General features: G+C 41.3%; 1 long non-coding RNA gene across 1 annotated transcript; it reads right to left on the bottom strand.

Annotated features, from left to right (window-relative positions):
- Window positions 1-2,790: 2,790 nt before the first annotated feature.
- Window positions 2,791-13,192, bottom strand: LOC120762108 (uncharacterized). Its single transcript, XR_005703820.1, has 3 exons — window positions 13,139-13,192; window positions 11,977-12,080; window positions 2,791-4,672 (listed from the first exon to the last, which is right to left on the bottom strand). It is a non-coding gene; the product is annotated as an uncharacterized LOC120762108 (long non-coding RNA).
- Window positions 13,193-13,758: the final 566 nt, after the last annotated feature.

Raw genomic sequence — 13,758 nt, 5'->3', positions numbered from 1 at the left:
CATCAATAACAAGTTCGGTTTCTTTTTAAAAAAGGACTCCACGACCCCTTGGAAAATGGTGTAACCTCACAAAGCTCTCATCTTCCACTTTGATTTAGCTTGATTCGCAGACCTCACAAACAAGGTATGTCTAAACCACATCCAGTGAAGTGTTGGGATGAGCTTGCAGAAATATACTGTACAGAGTTTGATTCATCCATAGACTGATTTGGATTGGAGCTCTAAAACCATTGCAGGTTGCTAAGGAAATAGGTGGCAATTATAATTTTGCAATTTTTATCGGTACAAATGCAGATGATCTCTGTATCTGCTTTCCAATTTCCATACACAAAGTCCATAAAGACTCAAGCCTGCTCTGTCTGCACACCAGTGGCTCCCAGGAAAGCTGATGGAAAATTAGAGGGAGGCACTTTTGCCTTACGTTTGTATGAAAAAGCAAACTCTCCTTATCAACAGTATTGCTGCTTCTCGTTTCAGCTTGAGTCAAGCTCAACTGCACAAAGAATGGCAGCAAACCCACTCCAAGCACTGTAACATTCATAGGCAGTCTTTAAATAAAAATGAGGACCTTGCTCCTCTGTTCTCCAGATTCCATTAAAAAAAAAAATAAATAAAAATCACCAATTCCTTTTGATGCTTTTATGGCTCTTCCTATCACGGTATTTGAATATATTACAATAAATGCAGGTTTTCCTGAACAGAATTCCATGTGAGGGAAGGAAACCCTGGGTCTTTTTATGGAGATGCAGAAAATGGGCAAAACAGTAATGTGGGAAGAGTCTCTGAAATGGATAGGAGATATGTGGGAGCAGATCCCTTGGACTAAATCAGATTAGCACAGGGCTTGACCATCTCACATTTCTGTAATGGGTCACGCCCATAAATATCCCAAGCTGGAAAGTGCTCAGAACCAACGTGCACTAGTAGGGAACAGCCAGATCTACATTCTGCAACTCCCTGGGAACGCTCCAAACCAGACACCAGGACAAAAGAACCCAGAAAGAGGAGAAACTGTTGGCAATGCCATCTTAAGCTCTGCTTCCTCGTCACTTGGTTCAGGAATACGTAAAGAATATGGTTTGAATGAGCTGGGCACTGACTGGGGCGACATAGGAAATATTCTACTGCAGTATTTATAGAAAAAACCCCCACAACTTTCTAAAGAGATTTTAAAAATATGAGACCCTAGGAATTAGTCTGAAAAAGCCCCGAATTATTTATTTCAAGCTCATGCAAGACACTTAAGACAGACACAGACAGCTAGGATGCGTCCCAAAACAGAAAGCCTACACTTTGGTGTGCCAGCTAAAATGGGAATAAATAATCCCATGTCCTTAGGGAATGTCCCACAGCTCCTGCATAAATAAACGGGATAATTCCCTACCCCAGGAGAGGGCACCCTGTGCTTCTCCAGTGCTGCCACAGTTCCAGAGTAAAACTCTGTTACTATTCCTCTGCTCAAAACTAACCCTGACGCAGAACACATTCAAATTTACCGTGCTGTTACTCCTTTGGATTTCCTTTTGTTATTAGCGCCCGAGGAAATGAGAGCTGCAGAGAGAAGGCGCCTGTGCTGTTGTGTGAAAATGCATTTTTACATTAAGAATGAAGCGACACTCAAACCTCCCACGGTGATCGCTTTCCACCGATAGCTGTTACACCAGCAATTAGACATCACAGGGCTGGAGATTAATCAAAGACTTGAGCTTGAACCAACGGCACGTTTTTAAGGTTTGCAAAAGCTGCACACTCCCAGGTTTGAAGGGGGATGTGAGACCTGCTGGGCTGACACGGGATTTATGCCATTAAATTTTACTCAAATTACTTTGCTGGAAGATGAGGAGCAAGGAGAGCTGCACTGCTTGCTGAGAGCTCTCTGCTCAAGGAAGGAAAAGGCGGCACAGAGGATGTGGATTGGTCCAAAAAAATCCCTTTTCCCCCAGGTTTTTGGGGCTGATCCCAGCTGGATACAAAAGAAAATTGCCTCAGTTTGTTAGGTGCTGCTGCCTTATGTACACTGAGCTGGAAACCCCTGGTTCTCTGTACTCGTTTGTGTGTCATTAATTCTTTAATAAGTTGCAATTTGGACACGGTGGTGGTGAACTGAGAGTTCTAGGAGAAACTCCTGCACACACAGAACTCTCCAAGTTAAACTGCCAAGAGAGTGTGAAAGAACAGATCATGTTTCAGCTCATCCCAGTGCACGCCAGATGAAACAGAGCATTTCTTGATTTTAAACAATTGCTGATCAGATCTTTCTCCTCATTCCTGTGTTCATATCACGCACAGTTAAAAAAAAAAAAAAAAAAAAAAAAAAAAAAAAAAAAAAAAAAAAAAAGCAACCTTTCCACATTCAGATTTATATCAGAAAAAGTGGTTTTACAATTTAAAGGAGCATTTGAATTTTCCTCGTCGTTTGTCAGCTTCTGGCCCTGCTACCACTACTCATTTGACGCATTTTGCTCTGAGCTAATTAGACAGCCAGCAACAGTTTTATAGACTTGAAGAAATATCTGATTTGTTGCTTATTGCCTCGAGTAGAGCCAAAATCATTACAATAATCACACACCTCCCGTTTCTTGTCAGCCACATGCTTGCAAAAGGAGAGGAATTTTTAAATGACGATTTTTACTTGCTATGCTCACAGCATCAGGCAGATCATGCACGTTTGTCCAGCAAGAACAAAATACAAAATTACATCTCAGAGAGCTGCAGGTGATACAACATCTAAAGGATGATGATAAATACTTCCAACACATTGATCAAGCATGGGCTCTGATTACACTGACTCTTAGAGGGATCAATACTGTTTAGCTTCTCACGCGGTGCTCCCCAAATTCTGGTGTTTTACAGATTGATATAAATGTTGCAGATAGGACAAACACATGTGTGTACACGCACCCGGGGGCAGACACAATCACCGGGCAATTTAAAGCGAGAACGAGATGAAACTGGAAAAAAAAAAAATCTCCCTGTTTTGTTTTTGCGGTCGTTGTGTGAGACTGGATCAGTATTTCCACTTAAACAGCAGCGGAGTTGCAGGCAGGAATTAGACATCACAGAGCCCAACTTGGTCTATTTATTTAGCAGTCAGGTAATATCACACAATTATGAGTCTTCCCCAGAAATTTGCTCTGCACACAAGGCAGTTTGTGCTCTCATTGCTGAAGTTTGAGGCATAGGAACAGGACATGTTTGAGAAGACTCTGCTTTGAATTAATCCCTGCTGTCTTCCCACTTTAAGAGTGGTTAATGACAACGTGATGAAATTATAGATGATAAAGCATATAGAATTCACACTAAACCACCATTGATGCCAATTTTACGATGTTGTTATACCGCTGACTTCGGTTATTATTGATTATTGATGCACCTGCATCATACTAAAACACATCCTACTGATTTTGGGTTTGTTTTTTCAGGAAACAGACAAACAGTCCTTTCACTCCATCTTTAGAAAATGGGTGGAAAAATGATAATTCAATTCACTGAGGGTAACATTGCTGGGATGATTTTACAAGTGGCTTCAAATGACTGATGCAAACTAGTTAAACTCGGGGATGTCTCCACCTGCATATTCCCTATGAGGAACAGGAGCCCAAACCATGAACATTAAAACCATTAATAAATAAAGGTTGTGCCTGGCATATTATTTGTTTGGTGCGAATTCCGGGTCACAGGAATGCGCTTAGGGATGTCACCAATAGTGATGTGCTTTCTAGAACCCCAGGAAAATCACCTAAAAAAAAGAACCCCAAAACAAAACGCGGATTGCTGACGCAGAACGAGGCAAAACCATTTTAGCAAAAAACACCGGGGTGATTTTGAGCGGGATTTTTCAGTCTCCAGGCCATGGGGTAGAATTTATAATCCGCATGAGAAGCTGTATGTGCATATGGGCCCTGAGCAGGTGTGAATGGCCACCAGGACAGCTCCATTTGCATGAGAGACAGCGGCAAACACACAAACAGACACTGGGATTCACCTTCCTGCATATTCAGCAGCTGGCCAGGGCAGGTTTAAGTTTGAAGCACCTACAAGGTGAAGCAGTATGAAATTCGGAACTGGGAGGGTTGGTGTAAACACAGCCTAGGCTGCCAAAATGCAAACGGGATTTTTTTTTTAATATTGAAATCGAGCTGCAACTCAGTGACTCCTTCCAGGCTATTGAGGAACAAGCAGGGCGTGATGGATCTGCAAAGTTTGATATCAAGCTCAAATAGTCCTTCTGCCAAGTGAAGGATTTAATCTTGCTTCTTAAATAAACCATCTTTTTCTGTTGGCATTTTCTCAAAGAGAAAATATTCTGATTTAGAACATCCGCCATGCACTCAAAAATCCATTGCATCGGAACAATTGTGCTGCATCTTCCAGCTTTGTAGGAAAACATGAATAGAACAGAGGCCTCTTGAGATATATATATATTAGAGCAATAATTGAGATCAAGTCACAAACAATAACTGACCTGAAATCCAGCAATGCTTGCATGTGCTATGTGGTTAAAACTAATAAATACAGAGGAGGTTAAAATGCCAGAAGTGTTTCGGGGGAATTTGACACCCAGCTTCCAGGAACTCAAGGAAACATGGGGAGGTGGGAAGCTCAGGATATTTTATTGCAGCAGCAGAACTCGGGATGGGTGGAATTATGCACAAATTATGCACACTCAGCTCTGAAAAAGAGAATAAATTGCGAGTCAAATTCTTTCTGTTTTCCAACTGCCTACTCCTTCCTAATTCCTTTCACTCTTGAGCTGAACATCGTTCTTACATTTTCTGTTTTTCACCTAACCCAGCTCAGGGTCCTGCACTGCTGTTCTGAGGGCTAAATTTCATTAAATAACTGGATGCTAATTGTGTTTTTGTTGTAGGTCTCATATTACCAGCTTTATTTTTATTATTTAGTCGGCTGCTGAGATTTTCTGAAGGAAGAGACTTCTCTCTTCTTACAGTATATTCCTATTACTCCGTCACGTGTGAATTTAACATCCCTGGCCTTACAGCACCTGTTTTCTTAAAAATATTTACTGATCTTTATTTCTGGTAGCAGGACACCAAGTGGCAGACTAAGAGCATTCTGAGCTGAGTGTAAATCCAATGCCACAGCGGGACTGATGCTGAGTTAACCTGCAGTTATCCCTGATATCCAACCAGAAACCGGAATCTCTTTCCTCTTTAAACTGGACACAGATTTTCACTAAGAGTATTTATCAAAACTGTGAGATTTGAGTTAGGGTCTTTTAGATAGGAGTCAGAATCAATAGCAAATTTTCAAGCAGGAGTTTTCAGACTTGTTGTTTAAGAAAATCTCACCCAGGCAATGCAGGTGTGTGAGCCTCTTCCCCAAATTTACCCTGCAGAGACAGAGAGAGCTCCCAGCTCTGCTCCTCTCCAGACTCAAGCTCTGGTGATATAAATACAAAACTTGTTACTGAAGGATCAGACACTTAAAGCTGTTGTTATGAGTTGATTAAAAAAAAAAAAAAATCCTCATTCATCCTTTTTACACCAAGCTGCAAACGGTAAAATTTGATTATAAAATGAAAGTTACACTTTGTTTTCCTCGGGAGCTACTCACAGTAATTTCCAAGTCAGCTCCCTCCCTAAAGCCACTGTTATCTATATGAAAAGAGTAACCAAATTGTAGGTGTTTCTTTATTCCACCATAAATTGACATGTTCTAACAAGACAGTCTGTTTGCTTTCATTGTTCAAGAGCCCCTAAGTCTTTACTGTCTGCTTCTCCACTTGTCTTAAATGTTTGATTAAGCACTGTGAGAATTGTCAGTATTGATAAACTTCTTTCCAGTACATTAAGCACTCTAATCCTTTACATTCCTACTCTATCTCTATTGCCAAGTCACTCAGCTTCCTTAGCATTTGATTTTAGGCCAATATTTGCATTAGAAATGGCCCATAAATAAAAAATTACTGTAAGAGCAGGAAAAAAACCCTCTTTTTCTGCATCTGGAGATTTCTGACAGAGACAGTATGTGAAAGGCTCTGCTTGTTCCTCTGCAATCACAGCAACTAAAGGGCTGTCGAGTGAGCTAATTAAAAGGGGTAATTAAGCTCAGCACTCTTTTCCCCAGTTTTCTAAAAATCTTAATTTTGAGGAGTGACAATGCTATTTATCTTTCCTTCAGGAGCCTGAAGCAGCAGGAGGGTTTTGGTGCCCACACTGTAATATCAGATTAAACTGTGTTTACTGGGATAATTCCATATTAGGGCTGTTCAAAACTCAAGATGAACTCTGCCAATTTTTCACACTGTTAGGGAGAGCATTCTGGTTTTCTTTTTTATGGCCTTCTTTTCTCCAGACCACTCCAAGACTGAAATTTCTATGTCAAATACAGAACTTGTCATAATCTATTTCTCAGTACTTAAGATTTCAGATTCAGAATCTATTTCTCAATACTTAAGATTTCAGATTTAGAGTGCAATCCTGTATAATTTGATTATTTTTCCTTTATTTCAGTTTCTATTTCTCTCTATGAATTTCCCTCAGGTGAGTTCTGGGGATAGAGGGACATTCCAGAGCCAGCAGGGACAGGCTGGAAATTATGTAAATCCCTATCAGGATTATACAAACATAACACTGGCAGAAAAACCCGAATATCCCCCTTCCCACATTTTGTGAAAGTAAAACTGTAAAGCCAGATAATTACTTGGCATCTCAACACTAACACCAATATATTAGGAAATACGTTGACACAAGCTTAATCACATCACAAGGGGTACAGAACTCTGCCACTTCCAGACAAAACCTAACGCGGCCAGTGCTCATTTTCACCAAAATCTGGCCAAGGTGAGTGCAATATTTGGGTATTTCCCCCTTTAAAAGGTGATCTGGGCGTGCCACACGCAGCACAGAACAAATATCAGTGATTACCCAGGGTAAAGGTGCACAGCCCAGGTCCTAACCCTGCAATCTTGGCACAGACTTTGTTTCCAGGCACAGCAATGAGTATTTTGCCTGAGCAGAGGCAAGGAGGATCAGGCTCCACAGTGCAATTCCATATGAAAATGAAGTGGATGAGATACTTCCACCAGGCTCATTTAAAATAAAATAGGAGGGCTGCCTTTTTCTCTGCTCTGCTAATAAGAAAAATATGCTAGGAGAGCAGGTAATTGTAATAAGGTATGTCCCCATTTTTCTCAATTTTGCCCAGTTTTCTTTGATATTATTACAGATGTCACATATAAATGGTGTTCCTTCAGGGTGGATTCATTAATTTTGGAGATGTACACACGTAAGGATTGATCATTTATACACAGGGGAGGAGAAAGGGTAGAAGACCCTGAGAAAACAGAAAGTGTAGCAGAGAACATTGTGCCTGCAGTATTGTTCATAAATAGCACAAATTGCACAGAATTGCCAGAGATTATTTTAATGGCTTATTATTATAAGCTTATATATTGTATATATATTATATATGTAACCCTTACGCTGTTATGGTAATGACTAAGAGAGTCTGAAGCCCCTCCACAAGGGAAACTCTGCATCAAAACAGTAAAATTCTGTAATGATCTTCAACTGTTATTTAAAATTCTTTATCAGAACTTCTGGGATTAATAGTTGCACTATATATATATATATATTTTTCCTTCTGGAGAACCATAAACAGCACTCAAAAAGCCAGCAGAAAACATGCAGGATATCTAAAATTGATGCAGCTCCTATTGATTTCAGTGAAATGGGTGTGTCTTCCCCTGAACGAATTCCTGGCTAATCTCTCCTAGATGTGGGAGAGAGCAACTTGGATGAGATGCTCCTCCATAGGCAGGGACATCCTTCAAGGACACTTCAATCCATTTAAGCCTAAAGTTTACCTGCTGGGTTAGGGAATCAGTTAAGTCTGGGTATGTGCAGAGTTTCTCAGTCTGCCCTTTCTCTCCTGGTGGAAATCCTGCCCAGGGAGGATCTGTGGGATCAGCATTTGTATCTCTGATTTCTGCCCACCCAGCACCGGGTCAGGGAGGCAGCAGGCACCTGATGGATGCTGTTCCTGAGCCCTGACTCCTGCCTGGGGAATCGTGGACAGAGCTTTATGTCAGTGGGGATTCATAAAGCCAATGGGAATTTTCTGGTTCAGAGTGAGGCACTGAGCAACAGGTTCGCAGCATTATTTTGACTTTCCTATCTTCTGCCACAGGGCTGAAGGAGTGGAAACAGCGACTGCTGCCTCTGGCTTTGCTCCATCAGCACAGAGCTTGCCCTCACTGCACTCACCACCAAAGGCCAAACCCACTGAAGCTTCTTTTCCATCAATTAGCAACCAACTGCAATGCATCCCATTCACTTCAACACAAAACCTCAGCGCCGTGACCCAGAGGGGGGCAGAACCTGGCCCTGCAGAGCTGAGCACAAAGAATTAAAGGGTCTGCCTGCAGAGCAGGTGGGCTGAAGCAAGGTGCTCTCCCTGGGCTGGCTGGAGGTGCAGATTTTCCGTGAGACAATGAGGCATCGCCTACTTGTGGATTTGGTACCTCCCAGATTCATATTGCAGCTTGATGCTCTCTTGCTGCCTCTCCTAGACAAGCCCCAAGATAACTGTTTCTATTAAAAAAAACAAAAACCAAAAAACCCCTGTTCTTTCTTTAGCAGGAATCTCCTCTGTCTCTAGAGGGAGAGATTAAAGGGAAACCCTCAAAAGCTGCTCATCAGATGTAAACAAACCCACCAGGGTTATTAGGAACGTGAAAATAATGATACAAGGGCTTTCCAAGCATGATAACATCACTCTCTGTATCACACTAAATTAATAACATCTCTCAAGCACCTGCCTAAACCAGAAGTCTTTCCAAGAGACTAAGCACAACCTCTCTCATTAAATCAGCATTCAGGGAGCTAACTAGCAGATGCTGCTGACATGAACCCAAATGTAATCTCTTTAACCTTGTCCTGTGGGGAGCAGACAAGTCATGACCAAGTCATTCCAACTAAATTAGATTTTATGTGAAAGTGTATAATCTAAATTAAATTTGATTAAAATGATTCACTGATTTGTGTTCACTTTTAAAGCTCCTAATCTAGCCAAGGTGACCAGTTTTTGGTAATCTGTGTAATCAGATTAATCTGTTCTTATATGGTTGGATCAAGATTTTTTTTTTTAATCCCATAGATTTCTCTATATTAATCATATTGCTTGACTATCCATTGATAAATATGTTGCTTTCTAGTCAGATAGAGGCTCGCTATAATTCAGTTTTCACCATGTCAATGAAATCTAACTATGGTGGCCATAAAGAAGTGTGATGTGAAATACTCAAACTATCTGCAAGGAGAGAATGATCAGGTCACTGACACCAAACGTAAAATGTGAAACAATCCTACCCCCAGCCTTTTCTTCAGTGGCAGACTTTGCTCAGCACAGACTCAGGGCAGCACTAGGACTGGAACTGTGCAGCTGCCTGTTTGTGCAGTGATAAATTTCCTGGGCTTAACCCCTTCACATCCTCTTCCCCTACTGGGAATTGGCGCAAGTGGGATGAGTCTTGGGCACTGCCTTAATTACATCTTGAAATCTTAATTGAATACCGCCGGTGCTGATGAGTGGCTGCATTCTCAACACTAATCACAGTCTGCAATCAGCAAACAACATAGAGCTACTAATTAAGACTTATTAAGTTAAAATGACAATTTTATCCAATATATGAAGTCAGGGGTTGCTGTGTGCTGGATGTGGCTGCTTTAATGAAAAAAAAAAAAAAAAAAAAAATAATTTGGGCTCCAGGCAACAATTTCAATTTCTGTCATTTTTTACAAGATGCTGGTGACACTTTTTCAGATACAGTTTCTCTGTTTCTTTCTGGTATCTAATGGTGTTGTGGGGGTTTTTTGTGGGGTTTTTTTTTTTTTGTTTGTTTGTTTTGATTTATTTTTTTCTTTCCTCTTTTAGGCATCGTGTATTTCACAGTGCGACAGTCCCGCAACAAACCCACAGTGAACAGGATTTAGCAGAAGGTTACATCTCAGCTCCAGAGCTTTATCAGGTCTGAAACACTGCCTGGTTCTGCCAGCAGGAAAAGGCTCAGGGTTGCAGGAAGAAAGGAAAGTCCACTGATATCAGCCAGGTGATTGTGCTGTACAATCCTCAGGTTAAATTTTGGGTCACACAGAGAAAAAACTGCCAACTACTTGAGGTAGCTGTGGCAGAATATTAGAATAAATCTAAGGGGATGAGGTGTTCAGGGCTTACCTGGCACTTTGTTGCTTTAGGCTGCTCTTTTCCCACCCTTAATTAACACAGCTTCAGCTCCTTGCTCATTTTTCCTTATTACATCAACGAATCCTGTGTAGACCCTCTAGTTCCCTAAGCCAGTTCCCTGCCTGTGGAACAAAACCCTTCAGCTCATGTTTCATTTTAGCTGCGGGAATATCTTTAGAGGCTTAAATTTCATGAGTTTTTGCTCTTTTCTGAAGGGGAGCAGAGTGGACTTCCCTCTTCCTCAAAGACTGTGACTGAAATCTACTCTGGCATGTTCAACAATTTGTTCTTCCTCATGACAACACCTCTGGTGTTAGAACCCTTATGAAGAGAATAAAAGCATGAGTCAGTGAACTGCTCCCTTCTCTTCATTCTCCACTGGGAACCAAGCAAAGATATTCCACCTCAGCACCTGCACTGGTTCTGAGCCAAGAGTTTCCTTTGTCCTGCTTGTTTTTATTGAGTGGGAGAACAGAAAACAACAGAAATTATTTCCCTGTTCTAGAGGATCACTCCTCGATTTCTTCTTTACTGTAATTAAAAAAAGTGCACCATGCTTCACTTCTACTTTTTAAGCTTTGTGTTGTTTTCCTAAATACAAATTCACCTCGGTGAGCGGAACTTGAACAGGAGTGAAGGCACTGGAGCAGTTCTACTTCTGAAAGTGAGATAGAAAAGCTCTGTGGTGAGTGAGGAAACAAGATCAGCTGAGTGTTGCTCCAAGGAAGGCTGTAAAATCCCTTCAATCACTCTTTTTCTCTACATTTTGCATATGACAAATGCTCTTTCACTGGATCTTGATAACTGCCCCCAAAAAGAAAGAGGAAGAGAGAACCTGTAGCTCCTGAAAAGCAAGTATAGGCCAACCTAATAATCTCACTTATGCCCATTCATATTTAAACTACAGTTTTATGTTTGGAAAGTTTGTGACCAGGAAAGTGAAGTGCTTTGCAAGATTGTCTTAAATTTAAAAAAAAAAAAAAATTATCAGTCATTGTTACTGTAAAGAATAGCTCCTTATTTTTCATATCTAAAAGATTGAACCCTTCACAATGATTAATAAAGTCCGGTTGTTAACTACTTTTGTCATAAAAAATGATATACAAAAGAAACAGCCTGAAAAACCACAAAGGTAAAATGCCAGCATGAACATTCGTACCGACGCTGCTAATTAAAAGACTTAACTTATTAGTCTTTAAGTAGCAAAAAAAGAGAGAAACAAACAAGTATAATTTGGCAGATTAATTTTATGTTCTGTTCTATTTAATCAAACTATACCTATAGTGAAAATGACAAATCTGAGTTGTCAGACCAGGGATGATAAGAAAGATAAAGGTCATCTATTTTAATGTCACAGAAGGTCTTATTAAAGGAACCCTAATTACATTAGGTGTCCATGAAACATTAATTAAATACTGTCTGAAATAATTAGGTCCAAGTTACTGATGATTTAATTAAACCCAGTTTTTTATTTTATAAGAAAACTACAGGTCCAGTATCAGTCCGTTGGCAGGGTAATTGATAATGTGTCAGAGGAGCAAACAGTAACCTTGACCAGCTGCATGGGAAGGACATTTTGGGGAGCAGGGTGTGCTGCTCCCCACCCCTTGTGGGCAGGGGCACCTGGGATGTGTTTGGGGTATTCCAGAGCGTGAAGAATCCAGAAAGAGAAAGGTTTGGGCTCTTATTCTCAATTTGTGTGAGCTGTTACAGCTCGTGAGGTGGTCAAAATCTTAGTTCAAATTTTGGTGAAGGTCTTTGCCTTACCAAGCAAGATGGACTTCTCCAGCACCAGGCAGAAGCACAACCAAAATTCTGGGTTTATATTGTCCACCACACACCCCCTCAAAGTTCCGAACCCTTCTTCTCCTCTGCAAAGAGACAATGATGGAGTAAACAGCTAAAAATTCCTCTGCATAAGGGAGGCTGTGCCAGCTCCAGGGTTGTAGATCAATAAAGAAAGTGTGACTGGAAGAGCAGGGCTGGCAAACTGCTTCCCTGATCCTTCAGGATGAAGGAAATATTGCAGGAGTGAAGCATCGTCCCCTGCTTAAAACTGTCACAGTATTTATGTGAGATTATCCAGGGGGGGAAAAAAAAAATAAAGATAATTGGAAAGGTAAGAAATATGCATTTGTATGTGGAGTGAAGCAGTAAAGGAATTTTGAGGGGAAAAGAGCATTTTCTTGCCTATTCCATGAATAGTAACACAGACTTTGTGGCACTCCAGGGATGGACTCTGACACCCCACCTCCACTGGCAAGTTTTAATCTTTCTCCTCTCCCAAGCTGCCTGGCCGATCTCAGACAAACAAACCTCACACTTCAGTTTCTCCTCTCGTAAAAATAGAAGGAACATCTTTAGTGCTTCATAATTACGAGTCCTGCCTGATGCCTGTGAGGGATAACTCTACAAAACAATGCTATTGAAATGCAAAATATTGACCAGAGAGTTGTACAAAGCAGGGGCAGCCTCATGGCTGCAGCGAGAGCCACTCCTCCCTGAGATCAGCAACCAGCAAGCGTCACACAGGCAGCCCAAACATCACCCTTGCCACACATGGACAGTGCCTGACTGCTGCTGGAGCCCTCTTATTAGAAGGTAAAAGTGAGCCAAGACACAGACTTCTTGTTAAACACAGCATAAAAAGGGTCGTGGTTTATTCCCCTCAGCCATCCTGATTCCAACCATTCACTGACTCTGGCTGCAGCAAGCTCCTGCTGGAGGTTTCCCTTGCAGCCTCTGACTGCTGGGTATTTCCTGCTGAACTCTGACTGCAGGGATTCGTTTACAGACTCTGCAGGCTTTTAACCCAGCTGGACTGTGACTGCAGGCTTTCACCCAGCTAGACTGTGACTGCAGGCTTTTACCCGGCTAGACTGTGGCTGCAGGCTCCAACAACACGCTCCAACTGCACACCCAGACTGACCTCACAGACGGGATTCTCCTCAGGATCCTTCTTCTTCATGATCCTCCTTCTCCCTCAAGGCTCCTCCCCTCAGCAGCTAACCCACTCCCTTTTATCACACTTTATTGGCTATAGCTGTTACTCATCAGGGGTGAGGCTGCATTGGGTAATTAACACAGCTGTAATTTATCAGGGGTTACGTTTCCTATGTTCCCTTCTCCTACACCTAACTAGGGAAAAGGTTCTGGGATATCCTCTGGACAATTAGCACTGCTCACATGGAGGGTTCTGGGTGAACACAACAGGAGAATCAATTTGTAATTAAAATCTGAGTGCCTCCTAAATATCCATGCCCACAGAGAGCCTTCTGTTTCTGAAAGAGAATTAACTTGTTGCTGCACAGACAAAAAGATTTTTAAAAATTAAAGAAACAGACTAGAAGCCTCCCACAGTTTGTATTGTACAGAGTAAAGCAGATTCCACAAAGGAACACTCATTCCATCCTCTTGATAAAGCTCTATGAGTTCAGGAATTCATTCATATAAAAAAAGATCATTGAAGACCCTATTATTTTACTATGGAAAAGGAATAAATTCTTAAAACCAGAAAAGTTCACCACAATTATCATGTGCAGGATGCTC

Source organism: Hirundo rustica, chromosome 21 (genome assembly GCF_015227805.2).
Source record: "Hirundo rustica isolate bHirRus1 chromosome 21, bHirRus1.pri.v3, whole genome shotgun sequence".
Lineage (NCBI taxonomy): Eukaryota > Metazoa > Chordata > Aves > Passeriformes > Hirundinidae > Hirundo > Hirundo rustica.
Note: the sequence above shows the minus strand (reverse complement) of the source record. Positions and strands in the feature narration are given on the sequence as shown.